The sequence below is a fragment of the Mustela lutreola genome, chromosome X (assembly GCF_030435805.1).
Source record: "Mustela lutreola isolate mMusLut2 chromosome X, mMusLut2.pri, whole genome shotgun sequence".
Taxonomy (NCBI): Eukaryota; Metazoa; Chordata; class Mammalia; order Carnivora; family Mustelidae; genus Mustela; species Mustela lutreola.
The window spans coordinates 56070833-56088443 of NC_081308.1; the positions used below are offsets into that span (position 1 = coordinate 56070833).

Consider the following 17611-nt stretch of genomic DNA (forward strand, 5'->3'; position numbering starts at 1 on the left):
AATGGGGAGTAATGGGTAACTGTCCCTCCTTCCCCGGGACACTAGCTGCCTCCGCCAATGCTGCTACATCCTGGAGGAGGATGGCATCTGACTGCCCGTTCCTCCAGGAGCTGTTTCTGCGAGTTCAGGGCTGGGCGCCTGGTGGCAAGCCCACGTCTGCCCTATCGTCAGGTGGCCAAAGAGCTGCTGTCCCCTTTGGCCCAGGAGCCCAGGACAGGCATGTCTTCTGCCCAGACTCCTTCAGAGTGGAGCACGCGCCCCTGCCATTCTCGTTCCCTCGTGTCTCCTTCGCAGCCAAAGTGTCTCTCAGGCAAAGTGAATGACGGGGCAATGAGGATTTCGCTCCATGCGGGTTTATTACATCGTGCTGTGGAGACTAGCTCAGGCAAGCAGCAGCCGCATCCCATAGCCCCGACTCTGATTTCCCAAAGAATGCTGTGCTTTCCCAGAGGGGATGCCCGGGCAAAGAGGCTTTCGCTCTACGAGGATTTCTCCTACCGTGCTGCGAATACTAGGCTAAGGCAAGCAGCAACAGCAGCCATCAGAACCGACTCTGATTTCTCAGCAAATGCTGTGCTTTCGAGAGGCTTTAGGCTTGGAGCCAACAGCACTTCGCCGCCGCTTCCTCAGCTAGGCTTTGGGTTTTCCCTCTGTCGCGTCAGGGAAGAAGTGCTGCGGGAGAGCTAATTCCTCTTTGGCTTTGCTTTCCAGGGCTCCATTTTGGCGTCGTCGGTTCAAACTGCCAAGCCGAATTAAGCAAACAGAGGCACAACCATGCAGCAGCGTGCGTGTCCTAGCATGGCACTGTATGCCCACTACCATCTCCTGGCGTAGGTGAGGTTTGGCAATTTGCTCTGGTGCTCAGGCGGACTGGGGGACTAGTCCAGTGCCTTCCTCACAGGAGAGGAGAGGCGACAGGATCCCTACAGACCGCCGTGCCCTGGGATGGGGAGCAGTGGTGGACTGTCCTCACTCCTCCGGACAACACGTGCCATACGAAAGCTTCCACATCATGGAGGAGAACGGCTTCTGATGGTCCTTTCTTTCAGGGAGCTACAACTGCGAGTTCAGCATAGGCGCCTGGTGGCAAGCACATGTCTGCACCAGGGACAGGTGGCCAAGGAGCTGCTGTCCCCTTGGGCCCAGGGGCCCAGGGCAGGCCTCCCTTCTGCGGAGACTCCTTCTTCAGAGTGGAGCTCGCTCTTCTGCCCTAGTCGTCCTCTCATGTCACCTTAGCAGCCAGGCTCACATCTCTCCGCACAGGTAGCGGGTGAAACTTGTCTTTCCACCGACACGCTGTTCCTCACAGGTCCGGCTCTCCTGCTTCTCGACCGTTTCCGGACAATATCACCAACGGCTCCTTCTCTTGTCCCGGTATAGCCTTCTGCACCTTCCCCAGACATGCTCCTGTGGAGCGCAGTGACAGACGTGTCCCTTTCCTTAAGGCTCTCTCTAAAGACGCAACCACGCTTCTCTCTCAGGCAGAGGGGATGCCGGGGCAAAGAGGATTTCGCTCCATGCGGGTTTATTACACCGTGCTGTCGAGACCAGCTCAGGCAAGGAGTAGCAGCATACCACATACCCGACTCTGATTTCCCAAAGAATGCTGTGCTTTCCCAGAGGGGATGCCCGGGCAAAGAGGCTTTCGCTCTACGAGGATTTCTCCTACCGTGCTGCGAATACTAGGCTAAGGCAAGCAGCAACAGCAGCCATCAGAACCGACTCTGATTTTTCAGCAAATGCTGTGCTTTCGAGAGGCTTTAGGCTTGGAGCCAACAGCACTTCGCCGCCGCTTCCTCAGCTAGGCTTTGGGTTTTCCCTCTGTCGCGTCAGGGAAGAAGTGCTGCGGGAGAGCTAATTCCTCTTTGGCTTTGCTTTCCAGGGCTCCATTTTGGCGTCGTCGGTTCAAACTGCCAAGCCGAATTAAGCAAACAGAGGCACAACCATGCAGCAGCGTGCGTGTCCTAGCATGGCACGGTATGCCCACTACCATCTCCTGGCGTAGGCGAGGTTTGGCAATTTGCTCTGGTGCTCAGGCGGACTGGGGGACTAGTCCAGTGCCTTCCTCACAGGAGAGGAGAGGCGACAGGATCCCTACAGACCGCCGTGCCCTGGGATGGGGAGCAGTGGTGGACTGTCCTCACTCCTCCGGACAACACGTGCCATACGAAAGCTTCCACATCATGGAGAGAACGGCTTCTGATGGTCCTTTCTTTCAGGGAGCTACAACTGCGAGTTCAGCATAGGCGCCTGGTGGCAAGCACATGTCTGCACCAGGGACAGGTGGCCAAGGAGCTGCTGTCCCCTTGGGCCCAGGGGCCCAGGGCAGGCCTCCCTTCTGCGGAGACTCCTTCTTCAGAGTGGAGCACGCGCTCCTGTCCTAGTCGTCCTCTCATGTCACCTTAGCAGCCAGGCTCACATCTCTCCGCACAGGTAGCGAGTGAAACTTGTCTTTCCACCGACACGCTGTTCCTCACAGGTCCGGCTCTCCTGCTACTCGACCGTTTCCGGACAATATCACCAACGGCTCCTTCTCTTGTCCCGGTATAGCCTTCTGCACCTTCCCCAGACATGCTCCTGGGGAGCGCAGTGACAGACGTGTCCCTTTCCTTAAGGCTCTTTCTAAAGACGCAACCACGCTTCTCTCTCAGGCAGAGGGGATGCCGGGGCAAAGAGGATTTCGCTCCATGCGGGTTTATTACACCGTGCTGTCGAGACCAGCTCAGGCAAGGAGTAGCAGCATACCACATACCCGACTCTGATTTCCCAAAGAATGCTGTGCTTTCCCAGAGGGGATGCCCGGGCAAAGAGGCTTTCGCTCTACGAGGATTTCTCCTACCGTGCTGCGAATACTAGGCTAAGGCAAGCAGCAACAGCAGCCATCAGAACCGACTCTGATTTTTCAGCAAATGCTGTGCTTTCGAGAGGCTTTAGGCTTGGAGCCAACAGCACTTCGCCGCCGCTTCCTCAGCTAGGCTTTGGGTTTTCCCTCTGTCGCGTCAGGGAAGAAGTGCTGCGGGAGAGCTAATTCCTCTTTGGCTTTGCTTTCCAGGGCTCCATTTTGGCGTCGTCGGTTCAAACTGCCAAGCCGAATTAAGCAAACAGAGGCACAACCATGCAGCAGCGTGCGTGTCCTAGCATGGCACTGTATGCCCACTACCATCTCCTGGCGTAGGCGAGGTTTGGCAATTTGCTCTGGTGCTCAGGCGGACTGGGGGACTAGTCCAGTGCCTTCCTCACAGGAGAGGAGAGGCGACAGGATCCCTACAGACCGCCGTGCCCTGGGATGGGGAGCAGTGGTGGACTGTCCTCACTCCTCCGGACAACACGTGCCATACGAAAGCTTCCACATCATGGAGAGAACGGCTTCTGATGGTCCTTTCTTTCAGGGAGCTACAACTGCGAGTTCATCATAGGCGCCTGGTGGCAAGCACATGTCTGCACCAGGGACAGGTGGCCAAGGAGCTGCTGTCCCCTTGGGCCCAGGGGCCCAGGGCAGGCCTCCCTTCTGCGGAGACTCCTTCTTCAGAGTGGAGCACGCGCTCCTGCCCTAGTCGTCCTCTCATGTCACCTTAGCAGCCAGGCTCACATCTCTCCGCACAGGTAGCGGGTGAAACTTGTCTTTCCACCGACACGCTGTTCCTCACAGGTCCGGCTCTCCTGCTTCTCGACCGTTTCCGGACAATATCACCAACGGCTCCTTCTCTTGTCCCGGTATAGCCTTCTGCACCTTCCCCAGACATGCTCCTGGGGAGCGCAGTGACAGACGTGTCCCTTTCCTTAAGGCTCTTTCTAAAGACGCAACCACGCTTCTCTCTCAGGCAGAGGGGATGCCGGTGCAAAGAGGATTTCGCTTCACGCGGGTTTATTACACCGTGCTGTCGAGACCAGCTCAGGCAAGGAGTAGCAGCATCCCACATACCCGACTCTGATTTCCCAAAGAATGCGGTGCTTTCCCAGAGGGGATGACTGGGCAAAGATGCTTTCGCTCTATGCGGGTTTCTCCCACCGTGCTGCGAAAAGCACAGCATTCTCCACAGCACGTTGTAATAAACCCTCATGGATGTGAAAGCGTTCGCGGATGTACAGGGTGTCCGGGGAAGGTGTGGGGACAGTCCCTCACTGCTCTCCATCCCAGTGCACGGGCGGTGTGCAGAGATTCTGTCGCCTCTCTTCTCCTGTGGGGAAGGCACTGGCGTAGTCCCCGAGTCCGCCTGAGCGCCAGAGAAGGGTAGTGTGCATAGAGTGCCATCCTAGGCCACGCATGATACTGCAGGGTTGTGGCTGTGTCTGCTTAGTTCAGCCTGGCAGGGTGAACCCAGGGCGTGAACATAGAGCCCGGGAAAGCAAGGCCCAAGAGGCACCAGCTCTTCTGCAGCTCTTCTTCCCTGACGCGACAGAGAAAACGCCAAAAGCCTTGCTGTGGAAGCAGCAGCGAAGTGCGGTTTGCGCCAAGCTGAATAGTACTGTGAAAGCATAGCAGTCGCTGGGAAATCAGAGTCGGTTCTGTGGGCTGCTCTTGCTGCTTGCCTTAGCCTAGTATTCCCAGCACGGTGGGAGAAGCCCCCATACAGCGAAAGCCTCTTTGCCTAGTCATCCCCTCTGGGAAAGCACCGCATTCTTTGGGAAATCAGAGTCGGTTCTGTGGGATGCTTCTGCTGCTTACCTGAGCTAGTCTCCACAGCACGGTGTAATACACCCGCATGTAGCAAAATCTTCTTTGCCCGGGGATAACCTCTGCCTGAGACAGAAGCGTGGTTACGCCTGTGGAAAGAGCCTTAAGGAAAGGGACACGACTGTCACTACGCTTCCCAGGAGCATGACTGGGGAGGTGCAGCACGCTTCACCGGGAGAAGAGTAGGAGCCGTAGGCCTTGTTTTCAGAAACGGTCTCCAAGTAGGAGAGCCGGTCCTGTCAGGAAAAGTGGGCAGTTACAAGACAAGTGTCACCCGCTCCCTGTGCAGAGAGAGGTATGCCTGGCTGTTAAGGAGATACGAGGGGACGACTAGGGCAGGGGTTCGTGCTCCACTGTGAGGCAGAAGTCTGGGCAGAAGGCATGCCTGTCCTGGGCCCCTGAGCCCAAGGGGAAAACAGCTCCTTGGCCACCTGTCCCTGGTGCAGACATGTGCTTGACGCCAGCCGCGTACCTGAACTCGCAGAAGTAGCTCCCTGAAAGAACGGGCAGTCAGATGTCGTCTTCCTTAAGGAAGTGGAAGCGTTCGTGGAGGCACGGGGTGTCCGGGGAAAGAGTGAGGTAAGTCCCCCACAGCTCCCCATCCCAGTGCACTGGCGGTGTGCAGGGATCCTGTCCCCTCTCCTCTCCTGTGGGGAAGGCACTGGCCTAGTCCCCGAGTCCGCCTGAGCACCAGAGCAAAAGGCCAAGCGTTGCCTATACCGGGAGATGGTAGTGTGCATAGAGTGCCATCCTAGGCCACGCACGCTGCTGCAGGTTGTGGCTGTGTCTGCTTAGTTCGGCCTGGCAGGTTGAACCCAGGGCGCGAACATAGAGCCCACGAAAGCAAGGCCCAAGAGGCACCAGCTCTCCCGCAGCTCTTCTTCCCTGATGCGATAGAGCAAACGCCCAAAGTCTTCCTGAGAAAGGAGCGGCAAAGTGCAGTTCGCGCCAAGTCCAAAGCCTCTGCGCGTGCATAGCAGGCTCTGCGAAATCAGATTCGGTTCTGCGGGCTGCTGTTGCTGCTTGCCTTAACCTTGTATTCACAGCACAGTGGGAGAAACCCACATAGAGCAAAAGCCTCTTTGATCCTGCATCCCCTCTGGGAAAGCACAGCATTCGCTGGGAAATCAGTGTTGGTTCTGTGGGATGCTGATGCTGCTTGCCTGAACATAGTCTCCGAAGCATGGTGGGAGAAACCCGTATGGAGCGAAATCCTCTTAGCCCGGTCATTCCCTCTGCCTGGGAGAGAAGTGTGGTTAAGCCCGTGGAAAGAGCCTTAAGGAAAGGGACACGTCTGTGACTGCACTCCCCAGTAGCATATCTGGGGAAGGCACAGCACACCGCCCGGGGAGGAGAGAAGGAGCCCTTGGCCTTGCTTGTCGGGAAACGGTCGTGAAGTAGGAGAGCCTGCCATGGCAGGAACAGCGGGCGGGTGGCAAGACAAGTGTCACCACAGTCTTTGATGACACTTTTGAATCAAGGCTCATGTACTCTACAGATGAGACTACACTGTAAAAATTTTAAGGCAACATGTTTAAAGGCAACATCATAAAAGAATGTTTGGTGGATTGCTTGGGTTTTCTATTCATGGTATCAGATGAGTTTAAGGGAGCATAATCCAATAAAAATTTTAAACTTAATTTTAAAATAAAAGAAAAAAAATTTTTAATATCTTTGCTTTTGTGGTTCCTGCAAATGAAACTACAAGAAAGGGCTGAGAACATTTTCTTTTTTTTGTTTGTTTTTCTTCAATTTGGACCTCCTCCTAGGTCTCTGATCTAAGAATGCTTACACCGACTCTGTAGTGCAGACAGGACAAAATATCATATTACAAAATATTCTATTCCTATCCTTTTGTATACCCAGAACAATAAGTTAATATATGTGCTGCCAACGGAGCACACCAGAGCAATAAGTTAAATGAAGATTGTACTAGGAATATAAAACAGTTATTCCATAAAATGAGTGGGTTTTGAATGGGACATGAAGGGCGGACTTGTGAGTTTGGAAATATATATATATATAAAGACTTAATGAAGGTTTAATTAAAGCATAAAAACTATGTTGTATTACTGAAATATATTTAAATGGTGATATGGAAATACCTTGCCTATTACTTAATATCTCACAGGGATATTTTAATTAAGGATATTTTAATTAAAGCATAAAAACTATGTTGTATTACTGAAATATATTAAAATGATGATATGGAAATACCTTGACTATTACTTAATATCTCACAGAGTAACATCAAATCACCTATTAATCCTTTCTACTAACAGCTGTTCCTCCTTGTTTGACTTTACATAACATGTGATGGATTGACATTTGTAGAAATAAGGGGGAAACATGGAAGAAAGTGAACAATTAGAAAGGATCAAAATACAGTAATAAACCAGGTAAATAACAAGTGAATATTTACTATAATGTAAATATATGCTGCCTCAATGCATGCACATTTATAAACTGAGAATTTTCAGGAGTGACAGCCAATGTAGAAAATCTAGATGGTGTTATAGAAAATTCCATAAAACCCTTTGCATTGAGCAGTTAAACATAGAAAAACATGGCTGAAATAATGATAAACACTTAACATTTACTTAAATTTTTGTTTATTTTTATCCTTTAAGGCCCATATTGTGTTCATAATGTCCCAAGTATTTGTGGTTGTTAGAGAGAAGTAAATTTGAAAATTTCCATGGGGAGGGGAAATGGTATCTGTTTGTAAAACAAAACAAAACAAAACAAAAACACAGGCACCTTTCCTATGGTTGTGAGCTGCCCTTCCCTGACTGCTCAATGCATTTTCATTAACACCCACCTCACAGTCCATAGGCAGCCATCTGTGTTCCCATCTTTAAGAAATTTTATCCTACAAGTCTTTCCTCATGACACTGTTGCCTATGACATAAATCAAACAGACATTCAACCTCTTGGAATGGAATCAGAAACCCACAAAGCTGACTGCTGTCAGGACTCATAAGGAAGGCAATTAATACATTTATTATTTTTTTTAAAGATTTTATTTATTTATTTGACAGAGAGAAATCACAAGTAGATGGAGAGGCAAGCAGAGAGATAGGGGAAGCAGGCTCTCCGCTGAGCAGGGCTCGAACCCAGGACTCTGAGATCATGACCTCAGCCAAAGGCAGCGGCTTAACCCACTGAGGCACCCAGGAGCTCCAATACATTTATTATTTAGGAGAGGAGTTGTTTGCTTTCCAAAAATCCATGCAAAGTTGGAATATTATCCAGAGTGTATATCAAACTAACGAAGCTGAAATGTCTTTTTATCTCAGGTTCACCCATTTGACAATCATTATATTTTCTCCTTGATCTCTGGTTTGGTCAGCTATGCTAGTGTCAGAACACTTAATTCATTCATTCAATCAACAAAGACCTATTGAGTACTAATTTTTTGTGGGTGGGATGAATAAGACAAATATCTGCCACAATGGAGCATATGATCTAGAGTTTAAAATTCATATTTGAATTACTTACATACCACCACATACATGAATTACATACTTACCACCACAAATGTAAACAACACTTTTAAAATGAAAAAGGAAAGATGAATAGATGATAATGATGTTAAAGAGAAGATCTTAATATTAAAAGCAATAAAATTGATGTGTCTATTAGTAGAAATAAAAAATGGTCATATATTAACTAAAGTAAAATTTAGGGGTCCCTGGGTGACTCAATCGGTTAAGCCTTTGCCTTTGGCTCAGGTCGTGATCCCAGGGTCCTGAGATAGAATCCCACATTGGGCTCCCTGCTCAGGAGGGGGTCTTCTCCCTCTGTCTCTGCCCTTACCCCTTGCTCATTCTCTCTGCCCTGCTCTCTCTCAAACAAACAAACAAACAAAACAAAACAAACAAACAAACAAGAACTATGTCAAATAAACCTATCATATTTACAGGATATTCCATCCAATAGTATCATAATAAATATTCTTCTCAAACACACGTGGAAAATTGTCTAGAATAGATCACATTTTAAACCACAAAACAAGAGTCCCCCCAAAATCAATAATATCGAAAGCATATCGAGTATATTTACAACCAAAATAATATGAAACTAGAAATCAATACAGAAGGAAATTTGGAAAATTTAAAAATACACAGACAAACACATTTTTAAACAAACAAAAAATCAAAAAAAGAGACAAAGTGGGAATAAAAATACATCTTGAGGAAAATAAAAAAATATATACCAAAAAATTATGAGAAGCAGCAAAGCAGTTATAGAAGGAAATTTTATAGCTACAAATATGTATATAAAAAAAGATTTCAAATAAAGAACTTAATATAACAACTCAAAAAAAGTACAAAAAAAACAAAGTAAACTTAAAAGTAGCAAAAGGAAGGAAAAACATAAAAATTAGGGCAGAAATAAATTAAATATAGACTTAAAAAACTAGAAAGTTTTTTAAAATGGTAAATAAAATTAGACTTGGTAATGATAAATACAAAAAAAGACAGCTAGACTAAATCAGCAAAAAGAGAGAAGACTCAATAAAATTAGAAATGTAAAAGGACACATTATAACAGATACCACAGAAATATAAAAGATAACAGACAGTTAAATGCCAGCAAATCAAAAGCCTAGAGGAAATGGACAAATTCCTAGGCACATACAACCTATCAAGACTGAATCATAAGGACATAAAAAATGTGAACAGACCAATAAGGGGTAAGGAGATTGAATCCGTAATAAAAACCTTCTAACAAATAAAAGTCCAGAATCAGATGATGTCCACAGTGAATTCTACCAAACATTTTAAGAAGAAATAATACAAACACTTTTAAAACCCTTCCCAAAAGTTGAAGTGGTTGAAATGCTCCGAGGCACTTTTCAAATCAGCAACAAAAAGAACTACTGGATCATATCCCTGATAAATAAAAAATGTAAAAATTCTCTACAAAATGCTACAAAACTGAATTCACCAGCACATATCAGTAAATGTGATGCATTATATTAATAGAATGATCAATAAAAACTCATATGATCAATTCAATATATGCAGAAAAGGTATTTGACAAAATTCAACACACTTTCATAATAAAAATACTCACCAAACTGGGTACAGAAAGAATTCACATCAACACAATAAAAACCACATATTCCGTGGAAGGATTCAAGATGGCGGAGAAGTAGCAGGCTGAGATGACATCAGGTTGCAGGAGATCAGCTAGATAGCTTATCGAACCATTGCAAACACCTACAAGTCCAATGGGAGATCAAAGAGAAGGAGAGCAACAATTCTAGAAACAGAAAATTGATCACTTTCTGAAAGGTAGAACCGGCGGAAAAGTGAACCCAAAGAACGGGAAGGTAGACCGCGGGGGGGGGTAGCTCCCGGCAAGCTGTGGAGAAACTGAGCATGAAATCAGGACATTTTAAGTTTCATCCACTGAAGGATATCACCCCAGAAGCTAAACCAGAGTGAAGCCCAACTGGGGTCAGCATAGCCCCAGGTCCCTCAGGGTCACAGAAGGACCAGGGGTATCTGAGTGTCACAGAACTCACAGGTATTAGAGTGGGGAAGCCAGCTACAGAGACAAAACTGAGGAGTGAGCTCTCAACCCAGGGTTACTTTGAACCAGGCATAGGCAGGGTGAGCTTGGAGCATGGCAAAGGGCCAGGGAGACAGGAGTAATTGAGCTCTTTTCTCTAAGCACGGCCAGAGGCCAGGGAGATGAGAATGACCAAAGACATTTCTAAAAGTGCGAATGACAGAGTACTTTTCTCCAAGCATGGCCAGAGGCCGGGATTATGGGAGTGATTAAGCACTTTTCTCTGAAGGTGCACTGAGGAGCGGGGCCCTGAGCTCTCCACTCCTCTGGGCCGGATTGTGAGACCGCCATTATCATTTCATCAACCAGAACTCTACGGAAAGCCTTCAGGGATCAAAAGCTCGCAGATTACTTAGCCCTACCCTAGGTAAGGGCAGGATAAATCCATCTCGGGCAAAGACACCTGAGAATCAATACAAAAGGCCCCTTCTCCAGAAGACCAACAAGAAACCCAGCCAAGATCAACTTCACTTACTAAAGAGAACAGTGGAATTCCAGAGGAGGAGAAAGCAAAACAAGGAATTCATGGCTTTCTCCCAATGATTCTTTAGTCTTGCAGTTATATATTTTTTCTTTTCTCTTCTGCTACTTTTTTTTAACTTTTTCCAATTCGTCTTTCAATGATTTTTTAACGAGTTTATTTTAAAAATACCTTACAAAAATAATAATCTATTTTGAACCTTCATTATTATAGTCATATTTTATCCTCCATTGTATCTAACTATATATTTTTTTACACATCGGGTTTTTTCTTCTAAATAATTTGAGGTATAACTTCTCCTAATAGACCAAAATATACCCTAAATCTAGCTCCAAGATTGTTCCACTGTCCAGCCTGAGCAAATTCTCTCCAGTTTATTTTTCTTTATTGTCCCCACCAACTTGCTCTATCAACTTATTTTTTAGAAATTAAATTTTTACTCATTTTTATAGGTTTATTCCATCCCGTCATTGTGCCTACCCTTATATGTTTTTCATCCTTTAAAATCTTTGGAGGTAGTTGCTTCTAAGAGACCAAAATACTCCCAAAATTACGTGAGTGACCCTGTTCTAGTCACAAATCTAGTATATATATAATTTTTTTCTTTTGTAATATTTTTTTCCTTGTTTTTTTTTTTAACATTTTTTTCCCCTAAAACTTCTTTTTTATCCCCTTTCGTTCTCCCACAACTTGGGGTCTCTTCCGATTTGGTTAAAGCACAATTTCCTGGGGTCTTTGCCACCCTTTTAGCATTTTATTTGCTTCTTTATATATTCTTATCTGCTCAAAATGACAAGGTAGAAAAACTCACCACAAGAAAAAGAACAAGAGGCAGTACCAAAGGCTAGGGACCTAATCAAAACAGACATTGATAATATGACAGAACTAGAGTTCAGAATGACAACTCTCAGGGTTCTAGCTGGGCTCGAAAAGGGCATGGAAGATATTAGAGAAACCCTCTCCAGAGAGATAAAAGCCCCTTCTAGAGAAATAAAAGAACTAAAATCTAACCAAGTTGAAATCAAAAGAGCTATTAATGAGGTGCAATAAAAAATGGAAGTTCTTACTGCTAGGATAAATGAGGCAAAAGAATTAGTGATACAGAAGACCAAATGATGGAGAATAAAAAGCTGAGCAAAAGAGAGACAAACAAATACTGGACCATGAGGAGAGAATTTGAGAGATAAGTGAGACCATAAGACGACAAAACATTAGAATAATTGGGATGCCAGAAGAAGAAGAAAGAGAGAGGGGAGCAGAAGGTATATTGGAGAGAAATTTCTAGAGAATTTCCCTAATATGGCAAAGGGAACAAACATCAAAATCCAGGAGATACAAAGAATGACCCTCAAAATCAATAAAAATAGGTCCACACCCCGTAACCTGATTGTAAAATTTACAACTGTTAATGACTAAGAGAAAATCCTGAAAGCATCCTGGGAGAAGAAGTCTGTATCGTACAACAGTAAAAACATTTGATTGGCAGCAGACTTATCCACAGAGACCTGGCAGGCCAGAAAGACCTGGCATGATATCTTCAGAGTGTTAAGTGAGTAAAACATGCAGCCACGAATACTATATACAGCTAGGCTATCATTGAAAATAGAAGGAGAGATGAAAAAGCTACCAGGACAAACAAAACCTGAAAGAATTTGCAAACGCCAAACCAACTCTCCAGGAAATATTGAAAGGAGTCCTCTAAGCAAAGAGAGAGCCTAAAAGTAGTAGATCAGAAAGGAACAGAAACAATATACAGTAACAGTCACATTATAGGCAATACAATGCCACTAAATTCATATCTCTCAATAGTTACCCTGAATGTAAATGGCCTAAAGGCACCAATCAAAAGACACAGGGTATCAGAATGGATAAAAAGCAAAACCCCTCAATATGCTGCCCAAGAAACTCATCATAGACCCGAAGACACCCCCAGATTTAAAAAGAGGGGGTGGAAAACAATGTACCATGCTAATGGACATCAGAAGAAAGCTGGGGTGGCAATCCTTATATCAGATCAATTAGATTTTAAGCCAAAGACTATAATAAGAGATGAGGAAGGACACTATATCATACTCAAAGGGGCTGTCCAACAAGAAGACCTAACAATTTTAAATATCTATGTCCTTAACATGGGAGCAGCCAACTAAATAAACCAATTAATAACAAAATCAAAGAAACACATCGACAAAAATAAAATAATAGTAGGGGAATTTAACACTCTCCTCATTGAAATGGACAGATCATCCAAGCAACAGATCAACAAGGAAAAAGGCCTTAAATGACACACTGGACAAGATGGACATCACAGGTATATTCAACACATTCCATCCCAAAATAACAGATACACATTCTTCTCTAGTGCACATGGAACATTCTCCAGAATGGACCACATATGGGTCATGAATCAGATCTCAACCATTATCAAAAGATTGGGATCATCCCCTGCATATTCTCAGACCACAATGCTCTTAAACTAGACTCCATCACAAGAGGAAATTTGGAAAGAACACAAATACATGGAGACTAATAGCATCCTTCTAAAAAATGAATTGGTCAACCAGGAAATTAAAGAAGAATTGAAAAAATTCATGGAAACAAATGATAATGAAAACAAAAGTGTTCAAAATCTGTGGGATACAGCAAAGGCAGTCCTGAGAGGAAAATATAAAGCTGTACAAGCCTTTCTCAAGAAATAAGAAAGATCTCAAATACACAACATAACCCTACTCCTAAAGGGGTTGCATAAAGAACAACAAAGAAAGCCTAAATCCAGCAGGAGAAGAGGAATAATAAAGATCATGGCAGAAATCAATGAAATAGAAACAAAAAAAAAACCAAAACCAACAAAAATAAACAATAGAACAAATCAACGAAACTAGGAGGTGGTTCTTTGAAAGAATTAATAAGATTGATAAACCCCTTTCCAGACTTATCAAAAAGAAAAGAGAAAGGACTCAAATAAATAAAATCATGATTGAAAGAAGATAGATCACAACCAACATCAAAGAAATACAAACAATTATAAGAACATACTATGAGCAACTCTACGCCAACAAATTCAACAATCTGGAAGAAATGGATACATTCCTAGAGACATATAAACTACCACAACTGAACCAGGAAGAAATAGAAAACCTGAACAGACACATAACCAGTACGGAGATTGAAACAGTCATCAAAAATCTCCAAACAAACAAAAGCCCCGGGCCAGATGGCTTCCCAGGGGAATTCTACCAAACATTTAAAGAAGAATTAATTCCTATTCTCCTGAAACGGTTCCCAAAAAATAGAAATGGAAGGAAAACTTCCAAACTCTTTTTTTATGAGGCCAGCATCACCTTGAACCCAAAACCAGACAAGGATCCCATCAAAAAAGAGAGCTACAGACCAATATCCTTGATGAACACAGATGCGAAAATTCTCACCAAAATACTAGCCAATCGGATTCAATAGTACATTAAATGGCTTATTCACCACGACCAAGTGGGAATTATTCCAGGGCTACAAGGTTGGTTCAACTTCTGCAAATCAATCAATATGATACAACACATTAATAAAAGAAAGAAAAAGAGCCATCTGATACTCTCCATAGATGCTGAAAAAGCATTTGACAAAGTGCAGTATCCCTTCCTGATTAAAACTCTTCAAAGTGTAGGGATAGAAGGCACATATTATCAATATTATCAAAGCCATCTATGAAAAACCCACTGTAAATACCATTCTCAATGGAGAAAAACTGAATACTTTTCCGCTGAGGTCAGGAACACAGTAGGGATGTCCGTTATCATGACACTGCTATTCAACATCGTACTAGAAGTCCTAGCCTCAGCAATCAGGCAACAAGAAGAAATTAAAGGCATTGAAATTAAGCCAAATTGGCAAAAGAGAATTCAAACTATCACTGTTTGCAGATGATATGATACTGTATGTGGAAAACTTAAAGGACTCCACTCAAAATCTGCTCTAACTTGTATAGGAATTCTGTAAAGTGTCAGGATATAAAATCAATGCACAGAAATTGGTTGCATTTTTTATATAAATAAGACAGAAGAAATAGAAATTAAGGAGTAAATCCCATTTACAGTTGCACCCAAAACCCTAAGATACCTAGGTATAAACCTAACCAAAGAGACAAAGAATCTATACTCAGAAAACTCTAAAGCACTCATGAAAGAAATTGAAGAAGACACAAAAAATGGAAAAGTGTTCCATACTCCTGTATTGGAAGAATAAATATTGTGAAAATGTCTATGCTACCTAAAGCAATCTACACACTTAATGCAATCCCTATCAAAATCCCATCCATTTTTTTTCAAAGAAATGGAGCAAATAATCCTAAAATTTATATGGAACCAGAAAATACCTCGAGTAGCCAGAGGAATATTGAAAAAGAAAGCCAAAGTTGTTGGCATCACAATTCCAGACTTCAAGCTCTATTACAAAGTTGTCATCATCAAGATAGTAGGGAACTGTCACAAAAACAGACATAGATCAATGGAACAGAATAGAGAGCCCAGAAATACACCCTCAACTCTATGGTCAACTAATCATCAACAAAACAGGAAGGAATGTCCAATGGAAAAAAGACAGCCTCTTCAACAAAAGGTGTTGGGAAAATGGAACAGCCACATGCAGAAAAAAGAAATTGGACCATTTCCTTACACCATACATGAAAATAGACTGGAAACGGATGAAGAAGCATAATGTGAGAAAGGAATCCATCAAAATCCTTGAGGAGAGAACAGGTAGCAACCTCTTTGACCTCAGCAGCAGCAACTTCTTCCTAGGAACATCGCCAAAGGCAAGGGTAGCAAGGGCAAAAATGAACTATTGGGATTTCATCAGATCAAAAAGCTTTTGCACAGCAAAGGAAACAGTTAACAAAGCCAAAAGATAACTGTCAGAATGGGAGAAGATATTTACAAATGACATACCAGATAAAGGGCCAGTATCCCAAATCTATAAAGAGCTTATCAAACCCAGCACCCTCAGAACAAATAATCCAATGAAGAAATGGACAGAAGACATGAACAGACATTTCTGCAAAGAATAAATCCAAATGGCCAACAGACACATGAAAATATGCTCCACATAACTCGGCATCAGGGAAATACAAATCAAAACCACAATGAGATACCACCTCACATCTTTCAGAATGGCTAAAATGAACAAGTCAGTCAATGGCAGATGCTGGCGAGGATGTGGAGAAAGGGGAACCCTCCTACACTGTACGTGGGAATGCAAGCTGGTGCAACCACTCTGGAAAACAGCGTGGAGGTTCCTCAAAAAGCTGAAAATTGAACTACCCTATGACCCAGTGATTGTATTACTGGGTATATACCCTAAAGATACAAACGTGGCATTCTGAAGGGGCACATGCACCCAAATGTTTATAGCAGCAATGTCCACAATAGTTAAACTATGGAAAGAACCTAAACGTCCTTCCACAGATGAATCAATAAATAAGATGTGGTATATATGTACAATGGAATACTATGCAGCCATCAAAAGAAATGAAATCCTGCTATTTGTGATGACGTGGATGGATCTAGAGGGTATTATGCTTGGCGAAATAAACCAATCTGAGAAAGACAACTATCATATGATCTCCCTGATACGATGAAGTGGAGATGCAACATAGGCAGTTTGGGGGGTACGAAAAGAAAAATAAAAGAAGATGGGATTGGGAGGGACACAAACCATAAAACACTGAATCTCACAAAACAGACTGAGGGTTGCTGGGGGGAGGTGTGTTGGGAGAGGATGGTGGGGGTATGGACATTGGGGAGGGTATGTGCTATGGTGAGTGCTGTGAAATGTGTAAACCTGGTGATTCACAGACCTGTACTCCTAGGGATAAAAACACATTATATGTTTATAAAAATTTTAAAAAATCAATTAAAAAACACATATTGCAAGCCCAGAGCTAATCTCATATTCAATCAAAAAAGTTTGAAAGTTTTCACCTTAAAGATCAGAAACAAGACAAGTGTGTCCACTTTCACTACTCTCATTTGACATAGTACTGGATGTCCTAGCCAGAGAAACAAGGAGCACAAAGAAATAAAAGACTCCAAAAAAAAAAAAAAAGGAGAAATAAAATTTTCCTTTTTTGGATAACATGAGTTTACATGTAAAAAAATCCTAAAAACGTCACAAAAAAATTTGATAAACAAATTTAGTAAAGCTGCCAAATACAAGATCAATATATAAAAGACAAGAATTTTGTTTTGTTTTGTTTTTAATGTGGAATGCTTCCCAGTTTTTCATGTCATCCTTGTTCAGTGATCACGCTAATCTTCTCTGCATCATTCCAATTTTAGTATATGTGCTGCCAAAGTAAGCACAAGACAGGAGCATTTTTACACTCTAATGATGAAAAACAATCTAATTCACAATAGCATCAAAAATAATAAAATACTTAGGAAAAGTTTTAACTAAGAAGATGAAAGATCTGTACCCCATAAACTATGACATTGATAAGGAAAAGAAATTGAAGGAGACACAAATGGAAAGATAGCCCATATTTATGAATGGTAAGAATTAACATTGTTAAAATGTCCATACTACCGGAAACCATCTTTAAGTTCAATTCCTATCAAAAATCCAATGTTAGGGGCGCCTGGGTGGCTCAGTGGGTTAAGCCGCTGCCTTCGGCTCAGGTCATGATCCCAGGGTCCTGGGATCAAGCCCTGCATCAGGCTCTCTGCTCAGCAGGGAGCCTGCTTCCTCCTCTCTCTCTGCCTGCCTCTCTGCCTGCTTGTCATCTCTCTCTGTCAAATAAATAAATAAAAAATCTTTTTTAAAAAAATCCAATATTATTTTTTGACAGAAGTAAGTAAAGAATCCTAAAATTTATATGAGACCATAAAA

General features: G+C 43.4%; 1 protein-coding gene and 1 non-coding gene across 2 annotated transcripts in view; one reads left to right on the forward strand and one right to left on the reverse strand.

Annotated features, from left to right (window-relative positions):
* The window catches only part of LOC131822047 (conserved oligomeric Golgi complex subunit 2-like), a 502532-nt gene that overhangs the window by 90268 nt on the left and 394653 nt on the right, over positions 1 to 17611 (forward strand). The gene's annotated exons all lie outside the window — the stretch shown is intronic.
* Positions 16979 to 17085, reverse strand: LOC131822321 (U6 spliceosomal RNA). Its single transcript, XR_009350199.1, has one exon. It is a non-coding gene; the product is annotated as a U6 spliceosomal RNA (small nuclear RNA).